Here is a 26,160-nt window from a genome sequence, read left to right on the forward strand (position 1 = left end):
TCCATTCTGGTCTTGACAAGCTTACATTTTCAGTTGCAGGAAGTTCTTCCAATTACAATTAGACACTGGGAAATGCTACCTTAATTTATTGCATGGCCAATAATAAATGTCCATAATTGATACGTAATCCTTGCACTAAAACACATTTCATAGTTCCCTGAATAGGTGTAGTATACACCTGTCGTCTTTGGCGCGATGGTGCTTCATAGGACAATACCGTACAAACTAATTCCAGCTGCCGTTAATAACAAGGGATGAATAAATGCAATGGTGAAGAAAAGCTAAGAGAAAGCAGGTGTTGGCGTCATTTTTAAGCAGACTTGTTGTGAGACATGAAACAATCTCAGGCATTCACAAGCACTTCATCAACTCTTTGAAAACACATTAAGCATGTTCAAGGATTTCAAACACCTGTATGGACACTGATAAACAAGCTTACCTTGTTTCTGAGCCTCAAGTCTAGACGATGCAGTGTCGCACTCCACAGTCTCCACTTTGCTGCGACACTTTGTTTCTCTGTGGTGGTACTTTTCTCTTTAAAAAACCTGAGATGAAACAGGCAAAAAAGGTGATAAGCATGTATAGTTTTGGCTTCTGGACACTTTGGACTAAGGTGCATTCTCCATAATCTCCACTTGCTGGTTTTATTAAAGAAAAAAAAGCCAAATTAAAGAGACAAAAATAAGATAACTTAGTCTGCAATGTTTTAGTGTCAGGGCACTCAGGACTAAAGGGTATATGCCACAATCTCCACTTTGCTGTCTGGGCCCAATTCATTACTGCCTTCAAATGCATACCAAAAAAGGTAATCTCATTTTGCATGGTCCTCTGATTTCACACAAAAAGGTCAACCATAACTATAGTAAAACAATACTTTAATAAGCATATTTGTCAAATTGTACTTATTTTACTATTCAAATTAAAATTATGTTTTTTTTATTAGGAGAGGATGGATGAGGAGCGAAAGTTGAAGAGGAACTACAGAGAAGAAGTAAATGGAAGGAGACCAAGAGGAAGACCGCGATTGGTGTGGATGGATGGTGTTATGAGTGCACTGGAGGAAAAAGGTCTAAATATAGTGGAAGCTAGAGCTCTTGTTGCTGATAGGAATGAATGGAGAGGTGTTATAAAAGAATAGCGGGATGTTTAGACGCGTTCTAAGGGATGGGCAGGACTCATGTATGATGCGGCAGGGGTAAACCAGCGAAAGGTGTCAGGCCCCGCTGTTGAACAAAAGAGTGTGTTGTGTCACCTGACCTGAGTGACACTGCCGCTTTCTTGTGTCCCGTTTCACCTGGAGGGACGAAAGCATGACTGACTTGGGTGCCGAGGTGCCTCACTTGTTTGGGTGTTTGGGCATTTGGTATGACCAGGATAGATAGATAGGTAGCATTAATCGATTAACTAATTTATTCATTTAATTTTTGGGTAGGATTTGCAATGTAGCAGTTATTATAATCACAAATTAAATAAGCTGGTAAGAAAAGTTGGGAACAAATGTAAAAGTTTTCAGAATTCAGGTAGTTGAATACCATTTATACCAGTTATAAAATTTTGATTATGTTTATTTTTCATTAATCATTTTTATTCTGTGTACTTACAACTGTTTTTGATGTCCTTGTTTTTTATTATTATTACTATGCGATACAAAGTGTTGAATTCCAATTGTTTATACAATAGATTAAAGGGATACTGTTTAATATTTGACCACTAGATGTTGCTGTATTTTATAGTGCAACCGAAAACGAGTGCTACAAACTACGAACACTCAAAGTGACCAAACCTCACCCTTATTTCTTTTCATTTTTTGTTTGCCTTTCACAAGGTTTTTGTGTTTTTCAGGGTACCCTGAGCAGCAATACGTCAGCTCCCTCTAGCAGAGCGTCGTGTTATGTAACATAAACACAAATGTCTTGACATGCAGGTATTAAATGGACAGTGCGTATAATTTAGTGCCTTGAATAGTGAGTGCCAAAAAACAACACACAGGGGAAAAAATTGAGACTACATCGCCTGGGTTTGCTAGCGCGCTTTGTTGTTGGGTTTAATGAGGCGTGGGTTTTACAGTTACCAGGTGTACTCTGTCGTTTGTATTCTTCCTTGTGATTGTTTAGCACTCGTTTTTGGTTGAACTGCACAATACAGTGACATCTAGTGTTCAAATATCACAGTTTCACTTTAAAAAATGCAAGTTTATATGATAGATTATGCATTTTTGCTTGTTGTTAAAATCAATCATTTTTCCAATCAATTTGAGTTTTTTAAATGGTAATTGGTCTGGATTTATATAGCGCTTTTCAAGTCACTGAAGATCTTCCAAAGCACTTTACAATGTGCTTCACATTTACCCTTTCACAGACACACTCACTCACCGATAGCAGCGACAGAAAGGATTGTTTGTGTTGATTACTTGGTAGATAAACTTGTCTACACGCATTTTATCTTTAATCAAACAAAGTCTGTCTAGTAGGGCAGCACGGCAGGCGGGTGGTTAGCGCGCAGCCCCGCGGTGCCAAGATTCAGGGTTCAAGTCCAGCTACCGCAGCCTTCCCGTGTGGAGTTTGCATGTTCTCCCTATGCCTGTGTGGGTTTCCTCTGGGCACTGTGGTTTCCTCCCACATCCCCCAAAACATGCATGTCAGGTTAATTGGTTGCTCCAAATTGTGAATGATCAAGTGAATGGTTGTCTGTCTCTGTGTGCCCTGTAACTGGCTGGCAACCAGTTCAAAGTGTCCCCTGCCTACTGATCGAGGATGACTGGGATGGGCTCCAGCACCCCCGTGACCCTACTGAGGATAAGTGGTGGAGATAATGGATGGATGGAAGTCTGAGTAGTTGTAAGTAAACAGGTGCCGCATTGTGTTTGTGAGGGTTATTATAGCTTTATAAAAGGAATTGCAATCATAAATAAGGGGAGCAATTAGCGGGGATTGGCAGGTATGAAATGCAATCATACTTCTTTGCTTGGTTATTCTTTTTTGTAGTAATTTGGAATAAAAAATGTAAAAGGCCAGAATTTGTTTTTTTCTTAAATTTAGCGATATACAATTTGGGCTTAACGGGAAGTTGTAAAGACAAAATCTACTAACAAATAAGACACATGTGACATGCAAAATAGATGACTCACTGACGAGCAGTAAATTCATTTTAACACCCTCAAATTATTGTTTATTTATGAAACGGCACAAAAAATTGACTTTGTAGACATTGAAAGGTAAACTTACTTAAACTGTTATAGTGCGTTAAAGTAATGCCTTTAAGTCATCTGCAAACGGGCTTTATAAAATGGGATGTCTTGGACACAAGCTAGAAAAGGAAAAATGGACCCAAAACCATAGCTTGGACACCCAATGAGGTAACCCAAAAAAAGATAAAACAGCTCGACTATAATTTCCTTGTTTTGTCTGAGATTTTTGTCTGCTCCTCTGTTTCACACTCGGATTGTTATGACATCTCTTTGACAAGCCAGGTCAAAGAAAGTGCAGCGGAGCTTAAGAGTTCAGTCGGAGCGAAGGAAGCCAGCTACAAAAATTTTAAATCGGCGCATTTCACATTCGGTGGCCGTCTCGAGCCCGGCCGAGTGCAAGCGTTTTTCCGAAGAAAAGGTGCAGACAGGTCCAACACATAGAAAGCCGTTCAGAGAGATATTCATTGTTAGAACGGGATATCTCGTTTTGTGCACTCGTCTGACCTTTAAGCCGTACTGCCGAAAAGACAAAGGCTGTTGGCACAGGGACTGGAGGGGTCGATTGTCCCTTTGACTTGGATGCAAGCCCACCTACCTGACCTTGATACTGGTTGCCAAATAGTGAGTGAAACACCTAAACCCCCGGCTGGAGTGTTGCGCGAGTGCGCTGCAGAGTATTTTGCAAAAATAACCGTATCAGTTACATCGAAAAACCTCAAAATGACCAGAAATTTGCCTTATAACCTAGTGCGCCTTTTACAGGGTTCGTACACCTTTTACATGGCCAAATTCAAGCACCTTTTAAGGACTTTCAAAGGCAATTTTACAATGTATCCAGTACCGTTAAAATAATAAATAATACATTATTATACATTGATTAATAACAATACTTTTTGAATGAATATTATTATTGATCCCAACAACACTAACAGTGTATTTAAGGTGGGTGCAAGCCAAATAAATTCAGGTCTTCTAAAGTTGAATTTATGTGTAAACTAAGTTGAACTAGTCCAATGAGCAACTACTTTTGCACATTTAATGCTATTATGCATTAAACTAGCATAAAACGGAATTTTACTCTTAAATTACTCGAATTAAGTCAAGTCATGTTTATTTGTGACACCCTTGATCACAAGAAGTCCCAAAGGGCTGCACAGACCACAGATTATTGCAAACCACAGACTATTATGACACCATCCCCTGATCCAAAACCTACATGTGGGCAAGGGAATAACTCAAAAACCTCAAATTGAGGAAAATGAAGAAACCTTGAGAAGAGACCAAACATAAGGTAATCCCCTTCCAGGATGACCAGACTGCAATGGATGTTGCAACAACAAATAATAAACAGATATTGTCAACATAAAATATAGGTTATTAATATGCTATAAAATAGAAGTGTGTTTTAAGCCTAGAATGAAGCAGTTCCACTGAGGTTTCAGATCAAATCTCAGGAGGAAGAGCATTCCACAGCACCGGGGCCCGAATGGAGAACACTCTCGAATCTGCAGATCTCTTCTTGGCTCTTGGGATCACTAGTCAACCAGCATTTTCAGAGCGAAGGTTCCGGAAGAACCTAAAAGAAGGTTTTTATCTTGCTGCTTGCATATACTTTGAGCGTATTCGAGATATTACGGTCAATCGGCTGTTACAAACTGGCACGAATTCCGCCTTTCACAGCATTCACAAAATAGAATAATTGCAATGACAAAGCGTAGTCAACTGAGCATGCGTGTTAAGCAGACTTGTTTTATTTCTTTCATTCAATGCGTGGTCCAACGAGTCAGGCTGCCAAGATACATGGCAACAATTCCAGGCATGAACAAGCACTTTACCTACAAGTCAAGGATTTTCAAACCATGAAAACACAATACTAAAATTTAAGTATGTTCAATAATCTGTACAAACCTTGCTTAGATACCCCATAATACAGTGGAAATGCATATAGCATTTATAGGTCGCTGGTCCATATCACAATACATTGCGTAGGCAACAGGAGTCAAACCCGGGTAGTAGTGGTCAGAGCATCAACACTTTACCACTAGAAAAACCATTGTTACAGATGACATATGAAAAGGCATCATAGCTTATCCCATGATCGCACTATTTTTTTTCTAGACACAGTGCCAGGAACACTGGTTTGCCTAGTGTCTCTCCACTCATTCAATTGTGCGACAATAACGTTGCAAAAGACGGAAACAGAAACAGTAAGTATTTCAAGAAAATACTATACAAGCTCTTTTACGGATGTACAGAGACCCCTTGCTACTTTGCGCATTGGTTATCGCGTGTTCACTGCTTTGCGAATTGTCATCATGCATTGTGTTCTGTATTGACTAAACAGAGAAAGATGCTTTCTATTGCCGATAAAGTCGAACCTCCCCACCCGCTAAACCTGCTCAAAAGCTACATGGGGGTCTTGGCACTTTTTCAAAAATGTTTGATGATAATAAGAAAAAGTATATGGTTTCTGTAGGAAAGAACCGGAAGTGAAATGCAGTTTCTATAATGGCCTAATGATGGCGGGAAAGTGTCATGTAAGTAGATCTGGTCCTTAATTCATAAAGTTCTGCAATAAGACCGCAAATTTATTTGTAAATTATCATTTGAGTACAGAAGCTATTTGTAAAAATGTTTTTTACAAACTACAGCATTTATATTTTCTAAACAAATACTTGACCCTTTAAAATTGGTTTGCTTTTGAGTAATACATAAATAATTAAACAAATAAATGTTTCTACTTTGCAGATTTACATGTTTCACGGGAGGTACTGCCCCCCCATCAACTGTGATAACTGAAGTAGTTGTTAACATATTAAACCGAGAGGTTATGGACTGTCTGTGCTTGTTTTTAGGGACTTGTAGCGCCTAGCAGAGGACAACAGGTCAAAGAGATGGTGGCTAGGCTGGGAAGAGCCCTTAACAATGTTGCTGAAGAAAATACAAAATTAGTTGGAGAGAATTAAGGTGCGACATATTTATTTGATAGTTCATGTGTTTTTGCCTATTATTTAAATGAATATTGTTTTTTTAATGAATAATGTTTCTGCTACCATTGAGAGGCGCTAAATAATACAAACTACAGGGATTATTTTTATGAAATTTTACAAGGAAAAAAAAAAGGTGAAATAAAATAAAAATAAAAAACCTCAACTGCGTATTGTTTGCTAGTGCGCCCTGTTCCGAGTGTTAAGTTCAATGAGGCGTGTATTTCACAGTTTCCAGGAGTACTATTCGGGAAACTAACACTTTCAAACCGAGAAGCGTGACTCTGTGTCCGTGCAACTTGTAAATTAGCACGAGAGTCTTGAGACTAAAGCCGAGTATGTTAACTGGCACCGCACCCCCACAACATCACTTCCTCTACCACCGCTGCTTCTCATGACTCCCTGGAGGTTGGCTTCCGTGGCACCCGTTGCGCCGCTGCCAGCTTTGTGAAGGATGACGCTGCCAGCTGTCTTTTTCATGGACACTTGCCAAAGCTCTTCCCCCAAATCTCCCCGTTTGTTGTCGTTCCCTCATTACTTTCTGTCTTTTTTTTTTAGTTTAATAAAAAAGACATTCATCAAGTTAAAACTATTACACGTGCAATCTAAATACGGATGTAACCAAATTTTCCAAATCTCTCTTCACTATTTTACAAAAAATAAATCACTATATATAGGGTTGGGAGTAGGGCTGCACGATTAACCGAATGTGAAATAGTGCGATTGTGTAATCGCAACACGCTGTGGTTTGAGGCTTGTGTGAGCAGACGGAAACCCTAACAAAGCATCCCAAGAAGAGGGCGCTGTTTTCTTAATAAAGCATGTCATAATGATTAACCCGAGGGTTGTTTTTATTTTAAGGACCATTTTGTACCTTTTTATACAGATGGCGTGGAAATGTGAATAAAAACAATATTTCCTTTTTTCTACTGTTGGGACCAATCTAGAAAAAAAGTTAAATAAATGTAAATAAAGAGGATTTGTCTTGGTTTTTAACAACACAGAGGCAGGTCATTTTGACCCGATGACAACAGGAGGGTTAAATACTCCCGAATAAACAAAACTAGCACAAAAAACGCACTTGTCTTTTAAAATCGAAAATCACATCGAAATTGCAATACTGGTCTGAAAAATCGCAATTAGGTTTTTTCCCAAAATTGTGCAGCCCTGGTTGGGAGGGTTTAAAAATGTAATGTGATACAGTGACTAGTTATCTGTTGAAAAATGTACAGACGCTCCCCTACTTACGACCGTTCGAAAAACGGTAGATACGAACATTTTTGGGGATGTCGAAAATTATCCGGACATTGCTGTAAGCTACATTTTGTATTGTGAGCAGCTTTTTCCGAGTACAGGACATTACTGTAGTGCTTCTTTCCGCCGCTACCAGCGTGCGGCGCTGTGAGAGGTCACCCAGCATCCACCCGGAAGTAAAAAAATCTGCTTCCTCTTCCTAGTTCTTGTGTAAACATGTATCTCTAGCGCGCTAAGAAGATTTTTATTGTTTAATATCTCGTGCATCCATTCGATATTGTTGGTGTAAAGTGTAAAGAAGTGGTGAGCCGTTTCTTTTGAAGCGAAACTGGAAAAAGAAAGCTTGATGCAGTTGAGAAAATGGTCGGAACACTTTTTTTCCGCCACTTTTTACCACGGAGGAGGAAGTCGCCTAACTCTTGAAGCGCATCTTCCAAAAGTAAGTTAAACTCAACTTTATTTATCTTTACAGAGCGTAATATTTTGTGAAATGTGAAATGTTTCTTTTTCAGTTTCAAAACAAAACATGTTACTTCTACACACTTTAAACATACAAATTATAGCAATGAAGCAACTTACGAACAAATTCAACTTACGAACGATCGTCCAGAATCTCGTACGTAAGTAAGGCAGCGTCTGTAATCATTAACCTAATCCAAACCTTAATATTGCAGTAATGTAACTGGAATACTTTCAATTACTTTTGAATTACTCACCAAATATGCTAAAAAAAGAAAATGTAAACATACTTTAAATACAATTAAAAAAAAATTGTAAATGGAAAATGATCAAATAAGATAACAAAAATAAACCAAGGAAACCAAGGTCAGGTTTTTGCTTGTAGTCCTACAAAAAAGTACTCAAATTTGAACATGAAAGTCTAGTTTATAAAGAAAAATGTCAACTTTCTCTTTAACATGCCAGGCAACACATTTTCTGTTTTAGTTCACATTAGGAGCAAAATAAGAATCCGATATTGTTTTAAACACTACAAGTGATTACTAAATGTCCAACAAACATCGTTACGATATAACAATACAGTGATCTATTAGTGATTGTGCAAAAAGCATGCATTGGCATTTCTGGATTTTTCTTTTTAGTTTATCTCTTTCTCAGTGGACATGCACTTACCATTAAATTTCACACCCGTCCATGATTTCTAAGTGAGAGAAATAGAAAAATGCAAGGGTTTTCATATACTTGTTTTCTTCACTGTATATATATATATATATATATATATATATATATATATATATATATATATATATATATATATATACACACATATAGTCACACAGTCAAACCCTGATATGTTGAGGGGAACACTGAAGATTTGCCATTTTCCCTGTACATTTTCTAATTTCTCTATATAGATTGCGAATATGTGTCCCTCCTGCTCACCTTGTCCTGTTGTAGCTTTTGTGGTCTCGATTTATGGCGTCGTGGCACTAATGGTCCATCACCAAGGTCCGCTTTTGCATTGTTATGACTGGACCTGTCGAGGCTCATTGAGCTCTGATAACTTGTCTTTGGCGCTTTGGATGGCCAGCCGGCGATCGGTATCGCTCGATCTCCTTCTCATCCGTCTTCATCTTCTGCGTCCATCATCTCCACCGAGTAGTCGGTCAGCCGGACGGCGGAGTCACCTTCAGACGAGGCCGTTACACCTCTGATCTCTGTCATCACTGAGAAATTTTGCAAATTTCCTTTATCTTGTCCTCAAACACTTGAGTACGTGTTGCCCGAAAAGGGTTCGTTGATTTTGACAAAAATCAATATATATATATATATATATATATATATATATATATATATATATATATATATATATATATACACACAGTGAAGAAAACAAGTATATGAAAACCCTTGCATTATGCTATTTCTCTCACTTAGAAATCATGGACGGGTGTGAAATTTTCATGGTAAGTGCATGTCCACTGTGAAAGAGATAAACTAAAAAGAAAAATCCAGAAATCACAATGCATGCTTTTTGCACAATCACTATTAGATCACTGTATTGTTATATCGTAATGATGTTTTGCTCAGCCAAGTAAATCTGAATTGTCATAAGGAGTTACATCTCCATTTTTAGGTAATACAAGACATCCCAGAGTTTGTTAGACATTTAGTAATCACTTGTTGTGTTTAAAACAATACCGGATTCTTATTTTGCTCCTAATATAACCCAAAAAAAATTGATGACGCTACAAAACGTAAACGTACATTAAAAGCATTAAAAGTCCCCATTAACTGTGAAAACCGAGGGATATCTGTGTGTGTGTGTATATATATATATATATATATATATATATATATATATATCATATTATATATATTCACACTTTGTGAAAATGCCTTTAATACTGGTGATTATGGAACCAATTAACCATGAAAACTGGGCGAACACCGTATAACGGGTTGAAATGTGAAAAATAAAGACCAAAAAAATAAGGGAAAGGTGAACCAAGAAGCAATAGTGATGAATCTGCTTGAAGCAATTTATCAAGACTCTTGCTTGGAAATTGTTTGTAGCGCCGGGCACTCTGTGTCCGTGGCATGGATGTTTGCCAGCCAAACTTGGCACTGATGGCCCCGGGGATGGGCAGCGTCTGGTTTCAACAAGCCTGAAATTGCCTATTTCACTTTTGGGCCAGATTGTTGTGGCTATGTCAAGACATCTACACACGTGGGCTGAAAATCAAAAGAAGTAGACAAGAGATTTAGACGCTGAAGATGTTGGAGTTTTTGGGCGATTTCGACAAAGTAGTACACCAATTGAAAGATACAAAGAAAATACCTTTTGATTTTTGCAGTTAATCCGTTAGATAACGACCCGAATAAACGATTTAGTGAAATAATACTATTTTACAGACTGTCCATATTTCTGGACTAGAAGTTCATAAAAAAGAAGGAAACACATGCCAATCACGTTTTGGGGAAATATAATTTGATTAAATCCAAGAACCAAGAACAGACATGTCATTTAAATTGACTTACAAAGAATTTAAAACAAAAACAGAATACAGGCAAAATACAATACTGGATAGGAAGAGTTTTTTTCTTTACAAGTTGTCAGAGAACATAAAGAATTAGCTAACACTTCTGTCCATAAACAACGAAATTTATTTTATTGATATATTATTTTATTTCTTTGTCTAAAACAGACAAGACCAGATTTAATCCCAAATCGTTCTGGGCTATAGATTTATTGATTGCAAATACATTTGTCGTTTACTTCATTAATAACCAGCAGAGCTGGAAAAATACATGTTAGATGTATGCTATCCGAACGGGATAGGTTCCGGACGATCGTTCGTAAGTTCAATTTGTTCATAAATTGCTATATTTGTATGTTTAAGGCTTTTATACGTTACCTGTATTGTTTTGTACTAAAAAATAAATGTTTCATAAAAAAATATGCTCTATAAAGATAAAGTTTAGTTTAACTTACTTTTGGAAGATGCGCTTCGAGAGGTCCTCCTCAGAGGTAAAAAGTGACTGAAAATAAGCGTTCCGACCATTTTGTCAACCGCATCAAGCTTTCTTATTGCACTTTTGTTTCAAAAGAAACGACATGCCTCTTCTTTACACTTTACACCGACAATATTGAATGGATGCACGAAGTATTAAACAATGAAAATGTCAAAGTTCTTGTTGTTTACACACAAGCTAGAAAGAGGAAGCGGATTTCTTCTTTTGGGTAGATGCTGGGTGAGCTCTCACAGCGACACACGCCGGTATCAGCGGAAAGACGCACTACAATACTGTCCTCTACTCGGAAAAAGGTGCACACAATACAAAATCTAACTTACAGCAATGTACGGATATATTTCAACATCCCGAAAAAAATGTTCGACTCTCCCGTTTTTCGTAAATCGAATGGTCGAAGTAGGGAAGCATCTATATATGTTTGGACCAAACCATATCTAAAAACTGACAGGACTAGATTTTGCCCAAAATCCAAAAGATGCTTCAAAATTTCGATTAATTAATTACAAACCAGCACGTATGGAAAACACATTTTAGATATGAATTTTTGGACAAAATCATGTCTAATACTGACTAGACCAGATTTATCCCCAAATCCAAAAGATGTTCTGAGCTATCATTTATTTGATTATGAATACACGATTTTGTGATAATTAAATGTCGATTATTCTGCTAAACCCTTGTTTATTCCGTCATATTTAGATTAGTTTTGCGAAAATAACAAACAAAAACCTCAAAGCGAACCAGTCGTTTTATTACTTTACGAAATAATCGCAGATTAAATCTCAACATGGCCACGCTAGAAAATCGTTCATTTTCCTAATCTTTTATTTGGACTGCAGCTGTGTCTCATAAAAGTCGGCATTAACACCGAACAAAATTCCGATTGTCCGGCTTTTAGCAAACAAGGCTAGAATTTAGTCATTAGGATTTTCCTCATTGTAAACCGGAATGCTCTATTAGAGCGCCGGGCTTAGCATCTCCGTTCGGAGCGAACGGCTTCATTAGCATTAGCGCATGTAATAACCTCAACTGGGGATTTGCTAACCCAGATTTGAAATTGCACCCAGCACTAGCGTGGCCACAAAACATCTGCCTTGTGCATGAGGTTTGCATGTTTATTGAATGAGGTACTGGAGCACACACGTACAGCATTCACATTCATTTGGACGGAAACGACCAAAATTTTAAATTTCGCCCAAAACACTCGGCTAGCGCCAACACCACCTCGCACTTTCTCTGTGATCCAATTAATGTCACATCCGTATGTAATGCTTTGTGGCAGTGCCACGGGAGAGGAAACGGAAATTTGGTGGAGGGCTGGGGCAAGGAACTATGGGATAACAAAAAATAGGAAACGGGATAATGGATCCTTAAGGTCTGGTCAGTTTTAAAACGTTTTGGACACATTTCAATGATTAAGGAGCTTAATTTTAATCGAAAGATTTCATTGAAGAATAAATAAATTCAAGGGTTAGGGTTTAGGTTAGGAGATAGGACAAGGTTTAAGTGAAAGGGTTATGACAATATAATAACTATATAATAACACATTACACCAGGGGTCTCCAACGAGGTGCCCAAGGGCATCAGGTAGCTCCCTAAAGACAGCAGAGTAGCCTGCAGCCCAGGTCTGAAAATAGCTCACCAGTGCTTGGTCATTGTGATTGTCAAGTAAATTTTATTTTTTAGTGGTTGATTAAGTCTATTCAAACCTACTTACAAAGATTTACCAGATAATAACATGGTAACAACGTAACATTAACATAATAAAGTTATTTTAGGAATGAATCTCAAACTGGTAGCCCTTTGTGATAATGAGTGAGGAAAAGTAGCTCTTAGCTTCAAAATGGATGGAGACCCCTCAATTTCAAAATCAGAAAATAATGAGAAAATATCAGGGTAAAAAGAAAAAAAATATTAGTTCATGATTAAATGATTACTTGTTGCTTCAGATTTAAAAAAAAAAAAAAACAAACACTTAGATCTACTATTTGAGTATTACCGAAAACGATAAATTCCAACTTTTTATACAGTACATGTCACTTGAATGCTAGTTAGCAGTGTAGCTAAACACAGCTGCCTGTCAAGCTAATTGTCACACTTATTAACAAGCAATTTCTCATGTTAATGTCACACTAATCGTTGCTATTAAATTTACAATTTGATAATTACTAAAAACAGCCGATTCTAACTATTTATGTAAGTCACTTGAATGCAAATGAGCAGTGGCTAAACATGCATGTCAAGCTAATTGTCATTCTAATTGTCACACTGATCGTTTATTCCAGGTTTACTATTCAATTACCACGAGAAACGGTACATCCTTTCTTTTTAATTAAGTTGCTTGAATGCGAGTTTGCAATGGAGCTGAACACTGCTGCCCGTCAAACTAACAGTCCTCAAGTCTATCGTTTGCGTTCATTGTTGCCATTGAATCTACAATTTGAGTAAATACTAGAAATATTACATCTATACTTGAAGTCATTCACTTTAATGCAATTTAGCAGTGTAGCTAAACACTTGCGCTCAGCAATTTAATCGTCACATTGAGCAACTTATTAATTGTCATGCTCGATCTGGGGGATTTACTAGCCCAGACTTGGGAAGTACCATGCACTCCACCTGGCGCGTTTAAGTAATTGTCGGCATCCATGACACCGTGTTAAAATGGTTTAAATCATATTTATCCAGGAGGATCTTCTCCGTCACGCTTGGTGACCTATCCTCTTTCACTGCGTCTCTATCCGTTGGTGTTCCACAAGGATCTATTCTTGGTTCTATACTCTTCTCGTTGTATATGCTACCACATGGGTCAATTACTGCTAGACGGAGTTTATCTTCGTTACTGTATGAATAAATTAAGGAATCTTCAATTCTTTTGATAAAATTAATGAAAAGCCATTTTGGGGTGTTTGTTTCCAATCCTCAAATGAGAAATGACAACAATAAAGGTGCATAGTCGGCCCTTATTTTAGGAATATAAAAAATGGAGCAAAACACAGAGATAAGAATAAAATAGCAACCATTTGAAAATGTAAAGTAAATAAAATCACAATAATAGAGTTTAAGTTAGATTTTTGTACAGTTATTTTTCTTTTTTGCTACTTGTCTAGCTTGTGACTCTGCGCCTTTAAAAGGGACGGGGCTTGGGCCACACATCGGCTCTCACTCAAGGGACACGGGAAAGAAAACAACCAAAGGAGAAACGCGTGTACTTACGTGGAAGGTCTCATCTCATCTCATCATCCGTACCGCTTATCCTCATTAGGGTCGCGGGGGGGCTGGAGCCCATCCCAGCCATCTCCGGGCAATGGGCAGGGGACACCCTGAACTGGTTGCCAGCCAATTGCAGGGCACACAGGGACAGACAACTCATTCGCTCATTCACACCTAGGGACAATTTGGACCGGCCAATCCACCTGAAATGCATGTTTTTGGAATGTGGGAGGAAACCGGAGTGCCCGGAGGAAACCCACGCAAGCACGGGGAGAACATACAAACTCCGCACAGGAAGTCTGGAGCTGGATTTGAACCCACGACAGGTTCCCATGACATGAACTGTGCCGCACAAGCGCTAACCACTGCGCCGCCGTGCTGTACGTGGAAGGTGATTTAAAGGGTTCAATCAATGTAGCCTAATGTAGTGGACTAAGAGTACTGTTTCTTCTTCACAAATTTGCTTAGGTAAAAGTAAAAAGTATAGTGATTAAAAAATAATCCCAAAAGTACAATATGTCCCAAAACGTACTCAAATAAATGTAACGACTTAATTGTAACTCATTACTTCTATATATAAGTCACTTGAACGCAAGTTAGCGATGGAGCTAAACACCGTCGCCTGTCATGCTAACGGTCACGCTAATCGTCGGTGCTTCTGCCTCCCGATGTCCTAATGTAAGAGGCGTGCCTGGGCTCGTCGGAGAAGATAGGCCCTAATGACAGCACTCATCTGGGACTTGAAAGCGGGCATTTCCTGAGGCGATCGGACCGATAGTAGCGCTTAGTCACACATTCCTGCCAGCAAAACAACAGGGGCCAGCTGGATCGCCCCCCCCGCTCTCTTTGAAGGAGCGCTGGAATTAGGAAGCCCTCGTCTGTTTTTTGTCCGCGCTGTCGTCGGCCTCGGGGTCGAAGCTTAGCCAGGCGAGTAGGAAGCTAGCACGGCAGGGCGCAACAATCTCTTATTGTAATATTATTTTCAACGCCGATTATCCTGTTCTGGCTATCCGAGATGGCTTGAAGACACAAACTTTGGCAAAATAGAGAATGTTGTTCTTCAAGTTGTAATGATGCTCTACTAAGTGACAGTAAATACATCAAAATCCGATTGTATGTTTTTTTTCTCACAGTGGTATGAAGCACAACCCCAAGTAAAAAGTTTGAAATCACCAGTCTTGGGCAAGCCCTCACTCAGACATTTTATTATGAAGAAAAAACTCACAAACATGAAACAATTGTAAGGTCATTCCAAAGTGCAACTCCTTGGCATTCAGAAACACTAAAAGAAATTCAGAAAAAAACATTGCAATGGTCAGTAAATGTTACTTTTTTAGAGAAAGTGTAGAGAAATAAACATGGAATCATTCAATTCAGAAGGAAAAATTATGGAACCAGTGCATTTTGAGTAGAAAATAAGGACACACACACACAATTTCCTTATCTTAATTGGGGAACTGTCTTAGATTAATCTGCTCGTTAGTCAGCAGTTAAAAACAGTGCAGTTATCACACCTTAGTGGGCTCCTTGACTAAGTGCATTGGCAAAAATCATGACTCCAACAAGAAATATGTCTCGAGACCAAAGACAGGATCGTCAAACCTCGAAGAAGGTAATTTTACTCGTATGGTTGCCAAAGATTTGGGTTGTTCACTGTCAGCTGTATCTAAGATTTTGACCAAGTACAGACAGCATGGGAAGGTTATTCAAGTCAGGCGTACTCATGTCGGTGTAAAGACTAAAGGCCGTATGCCTTGAAAACCGAAAATGCAAAACCAGACAAATGAAGACAAAATGGGAGGTAGTTGGAGTCAATGTATGTGACAGAACTGTGAAAATCGCCTAAAGAAAATGGTATTTTCATATAGGACAAGGTGGTGATGCTAGAACTTTTATTTGGTGTTGTTCCGGTGACATTTACAAAGAGGACTACCTTATGAAAACATCAAAATTCCCTCAGTCCTTAATTATTTGGCGCTGCATATCAGGCAAAGGCACTAGGAAAATGGCTGTAGTCAAATTCATTGTTTTTATTTGAGTTTTGTTTTACAGAATAAAATGTCGAAGTAATTACTTGCCCAAGACTGATGATTACATACTTTTTAATTATGGTTGTAGTATCTGAAGCTTTTGTAAATCCCCATATTTCTGCCTAAAATCCTCATCAAATGTTATCTGATGTTTTACAAAAAAACTGAAGAAAAACTGAATTTCCTTGAACTACAACCACCCGAACATTAATAGGGTTCCAATTTTAATGAGGAGAGACAAAGAAACAATGACAAAAGGGGTAAGAAAATAGAATCACACAAATAAAAACAGTGTCTGCTTGAACTAAAACTACCCAAATATTTATAGGTTAGGAATAGCATGCAAACAATGACAGAAAGGGAATAAATAAGTGACTGAACCATCAAAAATCACACGGATAAAAAAAAATGTCTCAAACTTAAACCTGACAAACATTTATAGCATTCCTTTTTTCAATGAGGACAGCATGCAAACATAACAGAGGGGGAAGGAATAGTTAGTTGAACCATCCAAAATCGCACGGATAAAAAAAACAATGTCTGTTTGAACAAAAACCACCCAACCATGTATAGGTTGCCATATTCTAATGAGACAAGCATGCAAACAATAACATAAGGGAGGTGAATAAGTAATTCAACTATCCAAAACTCACACTGATTAAATAAAACAGTGTTTGCATGAAGTAAACCACCCAAAAATGTCCAGGTTTCAAATTTTATTGAAGATAGCATGCACACAATAACATTAGGAGGAATAAGTTATGGAAACACCCAAACATTTATCAGTTTCTGTACCTTAATGGAGATAGCACAAGAAGGGGGAAGGAATAAATAACATTTAATATTTGGTGGCCCTTCTGTCACGAGAAACATGAAAGAAGGGGGGAGGAATAAGTAACATTTAATATTTTGTGGCCCATCTGTGGCAGGAATGACTTCAAGCAGATACGCCCTTTATCTGCATATCAGTTTGACACAACATTTAGGACTCATCTTTAAACTGACGACTCAATCCAATTACTCCCTCTTCCCTGCAGTTTTACCTCTTAACGTATCAAATTGTGTTTGTGAATAGAGTAGGAAAGTTCAAACCCTCTGCAAAGTGTACGGTAGGGTGGAAGGACACAAGCCCCTTTTCATAGGGTCAACTTGGGAGCGCCCTTGCTATTTTTCACATTCCAGCATAAAATCAAGATATAATCTGATCCTTGTCAAAATCCTCTAATTTAACTAACCCCATTCGAACTTGTATAGGTTTCTATATTTTATTGAGGATGCTGAGCTAAGTATAACACAAGGGGAGTGAATAAGTAACTAAACTAAACATTTAATATTTCAAGACACCCCCCCATTTTTTACAAAACAGTAACTTTAACCAGATGCTTCCAGTTGCTGCACATCAGTCAGGAACATCGATTGGTACAGTACAGTAAGGTGGAAGGACAAATGCCCAGTTTCATAGAGCCAGCTCGGCATCGCCCTAGCTTCTTTCTAACTGAAAACACAAAACCCTTTGGAATTTCTCCACATTTCTGCACAAAATCCCCATCAAATGTGATCCAATCTTTGTCAAGATCACACAGATGAAAAAGCATTGTCTGTGTCAGGACCAGAACAGCAACAGGACCCAATTGCATTACCTTTCTCACAAGTTTCATTAAAGGAAAGAGGAAGGGCTGCGCCCAACATCCGGTGCTTGCTAGGCGCGGGAAGCAAGTCGCTGAACACGGAAGTGGATCTTCCGTAGCGAGCGATGGCGGTGTCAAGGACGAAAAAACAGGTCGATAGCCGGGACAGGAGAGCAAAACGTGGTCGGGGTCAGAAACGGGTCGTTAGCCGGGACAGGAAAGCAGACGTGGTCAGGATCAAAATGGGTTGTAGCCGGAGGCAAACGGGAGATGAAACGGGACAGGTGGGAGTCAGGGTCGAAAAAGGCTTGCCTATTATACACTGAGGTTCGCAGACGGACTGACACCAGGGGATTGACATTATGAGTCCAAATAGTGACAGGGAGCCGCGGCGGTTGGCGCCAAATGAGCGGGCACAACTGAGTCACATCAGTAATTGAGAGAGTCTGCTTGAACAAAAAACATCCCTCTAAGTCTCCTTTTTTTAATGAGGATAACTAGATAGATAGATAAATAGATAGATACTTTATTCATCCCCTAAGGGAAATTCACATTTCCAGCAGCATCCCTGAGCGGAGAACAGTACAATAATAAAGCCAAAAGAATACAATATACAAATACCCAGTGTGACGTGCAAATGCCCACTGTGTGTTATATAGAGTAACTAAATAGTGCTACACAGAATACATATTGCAGTAAGATTCGGTAATATCCAATGTAGGTGGTGTGGTTTAATAATAATAATAATAATAATAATAATTTCCTTTGTATTGTCATTCTTTGTAACAATGTACACAGAACGAAATGTCGATACACCTGACCCGTTGTAGCGGGTTGATGCAGCCGCAGCCAGAGGGCGCCGCCATTATACCAATTAGGTATGTCTCTGTCGAGGCGCGAACCAGCGACCTCCCAGTCTCAAAGCGGGCACACTACCATCTAGGCTACTGAGTGGGCCTTTACTCTGCCGGGTGGAGTTAAAGAGCCTCATGGCATGAGGAAGAAAAGATCTCTTCAGTCTGTCCGTAGTACAAGACAGTGACAGCAGTCTGTCGCTGAAACTGCTCTTCTGTCTGGAGATAATGCTGTGTAGTGGATGCGATGGATTGTCCATGATTGACCTCAGCTTTTTCAGTGCTCGTCTCTCAGCTACTGTTGTTAGGCTGTCCAGCTCTTTGCCCACAACAGAGCTCGCTTTCCTAGCCAGTTTATTGAGACGAGAGGCATCCTTCTTCTTGACGCTGCCTCCCCAACACGCTGCCGCATAGAAGAGGGCGCTTGCCACTACTGTCTCATAGAATATTTTCAGGAGCTTTTTGCAGATGTTGAAGGAGGCCAGCCTTCTGAGGAAGTAAAGTCGGCTTTGCCCTTTCCTACATAGAGCTTCTGTGTTGGCAGTCCAGTCCAGTTTGTTGTCCAGCTGCACACCCAGGTATTTGTAGGTCTGGACAAATTCTACACATTCTCCCTTGATGGTTACAGGAACCGGGTGGGTTCTGGTTCTCCTGAACTAGCAAACGATGACAGCGTAAAGTAAAAATGTCATATACCAAGGGTCTATGGGTATACATCCAAATGAATACTGAAAAAAAACCATTTGCTTTTTACATGTGACGCAACCATGCACTAATAACAACCACACTCCACTTAAACAAAGCTGTTACACTTTATTTGAGCATTACTTCGGATAGGGAACCTTAAAGGGACTCTTGAGTCAGGGCCGAGGAGTTGAATAGAGCATTTGTAGTTGTTGTCGGCGAGCGTCTCATTCAAAGGCACGGCAACGCTTTGACATTTTCCGCATCACTTCTGAATGGGGAGATTAGCCCACATGCCGTCAATGAAGGAAAATGAGCAAAGTGCCTCATTTTCATTCATTCAAAAGCTGAATATGCCACTGTCCTCTGTAACAATTACAATTTATGATATAGTTGGTTTTGAAATGCAGCACTGATTAATAATGAACATTCGCCGGTCCTGGTGATATATACTGGAAGAGCATTAAGATATATTATATTAAAGTTTTGAACTGCTTCTTAGGGGACTTGCTGGCACATGAAAAGGACGTTAAATGATTTATCAAACAAACTGAAACACTAGCCATACTAAATTGTGTTCAGTAATTTTAGGTTGTACATTGACTAAAATCCTATTCTATTGATAATAATGCAATTCCAGCAATTTAAAAAAAAAATGTCCAAGCAATATTGGAGGGAAAATATGCTTGATAATAGAGTAACCCTTCTTTGAAATTGCAGTACTCAGCATGCACCAGTAGAGGCACTAGTGATTCAGTCCAAACTCATGAAGAACAATATTATTTTGTGTAGAAGAGGGGTGGGCTTTTTCTAAAAACAAATCAAATAAAAGCCTCACCTAATGTTATTGTTAAAAAAATAAATGTATTTATTAGTGTTTCACTGTTTATATAACTGTTCATACATCCATTATCTGCACCGCTTATCCTCAGTAGGGTCACGGGGGTGCTGGAGCCCACCCCAGCTATCTTCGGGCAATGGGCAGGGGACACCCTGAACCGGTTGCCAGACAGTCGCAGGGCACACAGGGACAGACAATTCAATCGCTCATTCACACTTAGAATTTGGAAGGCGGGTATCTGGAATTGAACCCATGACCTCAGAAATGTGCCGCAGACGCGCTGACCCCTCATTCGCCACACCGCCCTATACCATTATACTATTTATTATACTATTTATTATACTATTTTGTATTATAATAATTATTATTATTATTATTGTGTGTTATTGTGTACTAGAATAATTTCATTCAATGTATACATTTTGTTTTATTAATATTTTATACTTTTAACTTATTTTAACTGAATCCGATCACAATACTATTGATAAATTTATATTGTATTTATTTTTGTTTTGATTTTTTTTTTTACAATTTATTTTATTTATTCCATTATTCTTTATTCATTTTCATTTTTAAATATTTATTTAATCTAAATAACAATTGTGTCATTAAGAAATACATATTATTTATAACTAATGTATTATTGTGTATTATTTTCAACACCGTGTCATTATGATCTATCATTAACAATCTTTTATCCTTATGAAACTAAAGTTTTGTCTGATAGGTTTTTGAGTTTTTCCTTGCCTTCGTGTAGGTTTTAGATCAGGGCAAGGTAGGATAATAGTCTGTAGTCTGTAATAGTATGTGGTCTGTGCAGCCATTTGAAGAATCCTTGTGATTGAGGGCAATAAAAATAAACATGACTTGACTTTGTCATGATTTGCCGATTGCCCTCACCTGCGCTCACTCGTTCAGCCTCAGCTGCCACTCGTTCCCTAAACAGTTCTCCTCCTATTTAAATAAGTCATTCTTGTTTAATCCTGGTCAGTCCGTCAGTGAACCTCAGCACATGAAAGGCAAGCACTTTTTGACTCTGGTTCCCGTCTGATTCCTCTGCTCGTTTGTCCCTGGCTTCCTCATCGTCTCCGGTTACCCGACTTCCGATCTCCGGCCACGCTCCGTTCTCCCGTCCTGGCTGCCCGACTTGCTTCCGATCTCCGACCACGCTCCGTTCTCCCGTCCCGGCTGCCCGAATTGCTTCCGATCCTTGACCACACTTCGTTCGCGAGGGCTTCTTACTCCTCCTGCCCAGCGAGCACCTGATCGCTGTTGTTTTTTTCCTCTCGCCCTGACTTCCACGATCGTTCAATACAACATTGTGTTAAACGTTACACATTTGAGTCCACTGCTCGTACCGGTCGTGACAAACTTGACTTGATAGCTGAGTAAAGGAGATAGTTGCATAATATTTCAATTTATTAAAACACAGTCTTTATTAAATTATTCACGATTTAATACAAATATATATACAAATATATATATATATATATATATATATATATATATATATATATATATATATATATATATATAATGTGAGCAAAAGATAATGGTAAATGGTCTGCATTTATATAGCGCTTTTCAAGTCACCTCCCAAAGCGCTTTACACTCTACCCATTCACACACACACACTCACACACATTCTGACAATCTTTCAATTCAAAAGAAAGTGACATAAGCAATGCTAATCGCTAACGCTAGTGGCTGTGTAAGCAAAAATATGTGCTAAATCTAGGCCAGGGACTACCAGAAAAGCATATAAATTATCTAAAGAGATTTCAATGTTTGAAATCCCAATATTTTTTTTAAATCTATGATCTAACATTGTTATACACTTTATATCTACTGTGCACTTGAACTGCGGAGTTAATAGAACAATCAGAAGACCTTTCAATTTAATGATGTTAGCGATGCTAATCCCTAATTCGACAAGTGCCTCTCGTAGCAAAAATGTGTGCTGGATCCAACCGGCAACCGCTTGAATAGGATAGAAACGATCGAAATATCCTTCAATTTATGAAATTAATGTTTGTTTTATATAACGATATTAGATTGCGAGGAATATCTACTGTGCAGCCGCATAGCAAAGTATAAGAGATGATGTGAAGATCTTTTGATAGAAAAGGTAGCAATAACACTGATGCTATTCTGTAATGCGGCTAGTGGCTGTGTTAGCAAAGATCTGTTCTAAATTCAGGCTTCCATAACAATCGAAATAGCCTTCATTTCATGAAATCACGATCTTTTTAAAATCCATCACGATCTGATATCGTCATATCTACCGTGCAGTTGGGTAGCGGAGTAAATCTCGCCCTGTGTGGCGTCACTCACGATAACCGACATCTTACCAAATAGAAATAAACAGAACGGTTGGGAAGTAAGGAAGATAACCCACTCAAGTGCGGCATGCAGAGATTGAGAGCATCTCGCATTTGAGGCAAACAAAACCGCTCCCCGCATTCTAAAAACAGACGCACAGGAAAATGTCGACAACAGTCGCGTTCGTGAGTGGACTCAGAAGTTCTACAAAACAAAACTGGACGTGACTACCGATGTTAATCACTGTTCGGCCGCTCTCGGGCCCCGGTATCATCGTGTCAATCTGAATGGTAATCTCGGAGAAAGGATGGTCGGCTGGGGGCCCCGCCGAACGTGCCCGAATACGCAAACAAATACCGTCCGACCCTCTTATCAGATCTCCTCGTTATGAAAGGCGAGCAGGGGGTGCGGGTCCCACCGCCAGCGACTAAAAAACAGCAAATCACCGCAACGTGTTGAACAAAAGCACACATCTGGTTCTAGTCAGGATGCCTGGAATTCTTCGCCTGCTTGGTTCAGATTACGTACCGCGGCCCCCATGCTGTCCGCCTGTGCAGGGGAGTAGATAAACTCTCGCTTTTCTGCACAATGCCTCGTCTATTCCACAAGAGAGAGTGGAGGCGGCCTAGGAGCGGAGGTGAAGGAAAAGAAACGACAGAGAAAACCTTCTTGGAGGAACAGCTTAGTGTCAAAATGACACAGGTAAATCGACGGCCCTTACTACCAAAAGGTTCATTGTTGTAGTGATACAGTATATCAAATGAAAGGACCACATTTTATCGTACTTTAGTATGTGTAGTATCAATGTATTTCCGATTGTTTTTGGCATAAAAAAAGAAAGCTATTTTAGAATATGACCTCAGTTTTCAGCAAAAAATAGACAAAGCTAGTTTTCGGCATAGAAAAACAACTATACTTCATCATATAATAATAAGAAACAAGATTCTCCTGCAAAAGAAAATGGCAACTGTAGTATTTGGTTTGTAAGATCAAGCTATTCTTCAGTGTATAATAATATGAAGCTAGTTTTCCGCAAAGAGGAAGCAGATGCTGGTTTTCAGTGCACAGTAATAAGCTATTTTCACCATAGAACAATATGATGCTAATTTTCCACAAAGAAGACGATGACGCTATTTATCGGCAAAAGTAGTAGAATGTAGTTGTCTGCAAAAGAATAAAGACGCTCGATTTCAGTGTCGAAGAACGAATTTTTCTCCGTGGAATAATACTACATTTGTTTAATAATAGTAGATAAATTTTCTGCAAAAATAGAATAATTTGACAGTTGTTTTCCGCGTATGGGTGATTCTTTTTTTGCAGCAACAATTTGGTGTTATGATTTTTAAAAAATCCAGTTTCATGTTTTAATTAATTTATTACAACACAAACATGTTTAACACTCTAAGAAATACCTGGTGGTCAAGCTCAGGGATAGATACAATTATAATTATAGCTTGTTTTCTTAAACAGTGTCTCTAAATGTTTTTCACCCGGCCATTTTCTAACAAACATTTTATTACGCTTTTTTTGTAATATGTCAAGTTGATATTGTTTTTAGTATTATAACATTCATAAAATAGAATATTATTATTGGGTTCAATGACGGCAGACTTGAAGGGTACCAGAACAATACCCGAGGATAGCGATATATTAATAATATTTAAAACTGATGGTCCTAAGATCCCAAACAGATCTTTCACCAGTAAAGCTGGAAACAGATATGCAGGCTAGTAGTTTGTTTGGCCCTACTGACCATCTGTGTCAGACTATCAAGGGACAAATCACTGAAACTGGACAACGTTTCTGAACAACTGCTGACACGGTCCTTACCTAACACCTCCACATCTTTGAGGCTGTTTTTTTTAGTTAAAAAAACACCAATAATTAATTAGCGGAATAAGTAGAACTATTTGGGTTAAGTTGCTGTCTGGTAAGTTTTGCCATTGTGTCGATCAAAAATTTCTGATTATTTTTATGTATAACAATTATCTGAGAGAAAAACGATGCTTTAGCTGAGGCAAGAGCTACTATATATTTCAGCAAGCTGTCACACCAGGCCAGTCGGAACACCTCCAGCTTTTTAGTGCACCATTTTCGTTCAAGTTTCGTGCAACCTTGTTTGAGTGACCTGGTTTCTTCAGTAAACCAAGGTGTATGCTTCTTAGGTCAAAATATATGCCGCAGGGGTGCCATAGAATCAAGAACATCAACCAAAGCAGTATTAAAGTTATTTGTAAGTGAGTCAACAGACCCAGTGTACAAAGGGAAGGCCGCAGTTACCGTAGGTAATAGTTCTTTTAAAGCTAATGCCATTGCAGGGCGGATATTGCGACTACTAAAGGCTACATTTTCCTGATCACAGTAAACATTAAACAGCACCTTATACTTAACAAGATAGTGTTCAGAGATGGCATTAGGATACAGTAACACTGTAACATTTTAGGCTACTACACCCCGGGTCAGAACAAGGTCTAGAGTGTTCCCATCTTTATTATCACTCTTAAACCTAATTTCCCCCTCTGTTAGGTTCACACTCCAACCAACTAGGTTCATAGACCTAACAGGGGGGAACCTAAAAAGGTGGAATTTTCGTTTTAACTCATCTAGGTGTGGCTCTTTAGCTGATCAACTTTTAGCTAGCTAACCTTCAATAGATTAACAAAACTTAAATTAAATGTAAATGTTCTGCATTTATATATCGCTTTTCAAGTCAATTAAGACCTCCCAAAGCGCTTTACAATGTGCTTCCCAGTTTTGCCCTTTAACACAATGACTTACCGATCAGCCATCCATTATCTGCACCGCTTATCCTCAGTAGGGCCGCGGGGGTGCTGGAGCCCATCCCAGCTATCTTCGGGCATTGGGCAGGGGACACCCTGAACTGGTTGCCAGCTAGTCGCAGGGCACAAAGGGACAGACAATTTGCTCGCTCATTCGCTCCTAGGGACAATTTAGACCGGCCAAACAACCTGACATGCATCTTTTTGGAATTTGGGAGGAAACCGGAGTGCCCGGAGGAAACCCATGCAAGCACAGGGAGAACATGCAAACTCCGCACAGGAGGATTTGATCCCATGACCTCAGAACTGTTCCACGGCGAGCTAACCACTTAGCCGCTGTGCTGCCCTAATATTTACACATATTATTTACTGATAAGGATGGATGAATGGATAGCTAAACAGATATAATGGCTATGATAATGCATTAGAATTTTTCATTCATCCTTGTAAAAGTAACTGTTCTGAAAACTGGAAACCTGGTCTTTTTTTTTATGAATGTTGTTTCGTTTTTGTGGCATCACTCTCATGTAGCCTCTATTTTATCTTGAGGGATTAATTTCTTGTCCAATGACAAACAGAAACACGTGGACATATTTCGCTTGCTGTTGCTAACCATTCTGTTACAAATTCAGAGTAATGTTACTTTTGGGGCCCCACACAAGTTGTGTAATTTAGTAGCCTGTCGTACAGCGGCACAGCAGACCCCTTTTATATATACAACATGTCAGACACAAACCAGTCTGGTGGGATGCAAAGACTCATGTCCCGCTGAATTCCAGGTGGGGGAACACCCCCCTAAAGAAGAAGCTGTTTTGAGTCAGGTTCTGCCTCGGAAATTCCTATAAATCAACCCCAGTTTAATTTCATTTTGGCACGAGAAACATC

General features: G+C 39.0%; 1 protein-coding gene across 1 annotated transcript in view; it reads right to left on the reverse strand.

The window, feature by feature from the left end:
* Window positions 1–26,160, reverse strand: part of plxnb2b (plexin b2b) — a 357,777-nt gene that overhangs the window by 218,215 nt on the left and 113,402 nt on the right. The window contains exon 3 of the mRNA XM_088340578.1: window positions 440–545. The gene's annotated coding sequence lies outside the window, so the exon portion shown is untranslated. The remainder of the gene's footprint in view (window positions 1–439; window positions 546–26,160) is intronic.

This window comes from Urocampus carinirostris, chromosome 7 (genome assembly GCF_059441175.1).
Source record: "Urocampus carinirostris isolate Australia breed hairy pipefish chromosome 7, RoL_Ucar_1.0, whole genome shotgun sequence".
NCBI classification, from domain to species: domain Eukaryota; kingdom Metazoa; phylum Chordata; class Actinopteri; order Syngnathiformes; family Syngnathidae; genus Urocampus; species Urocampus carinirostris.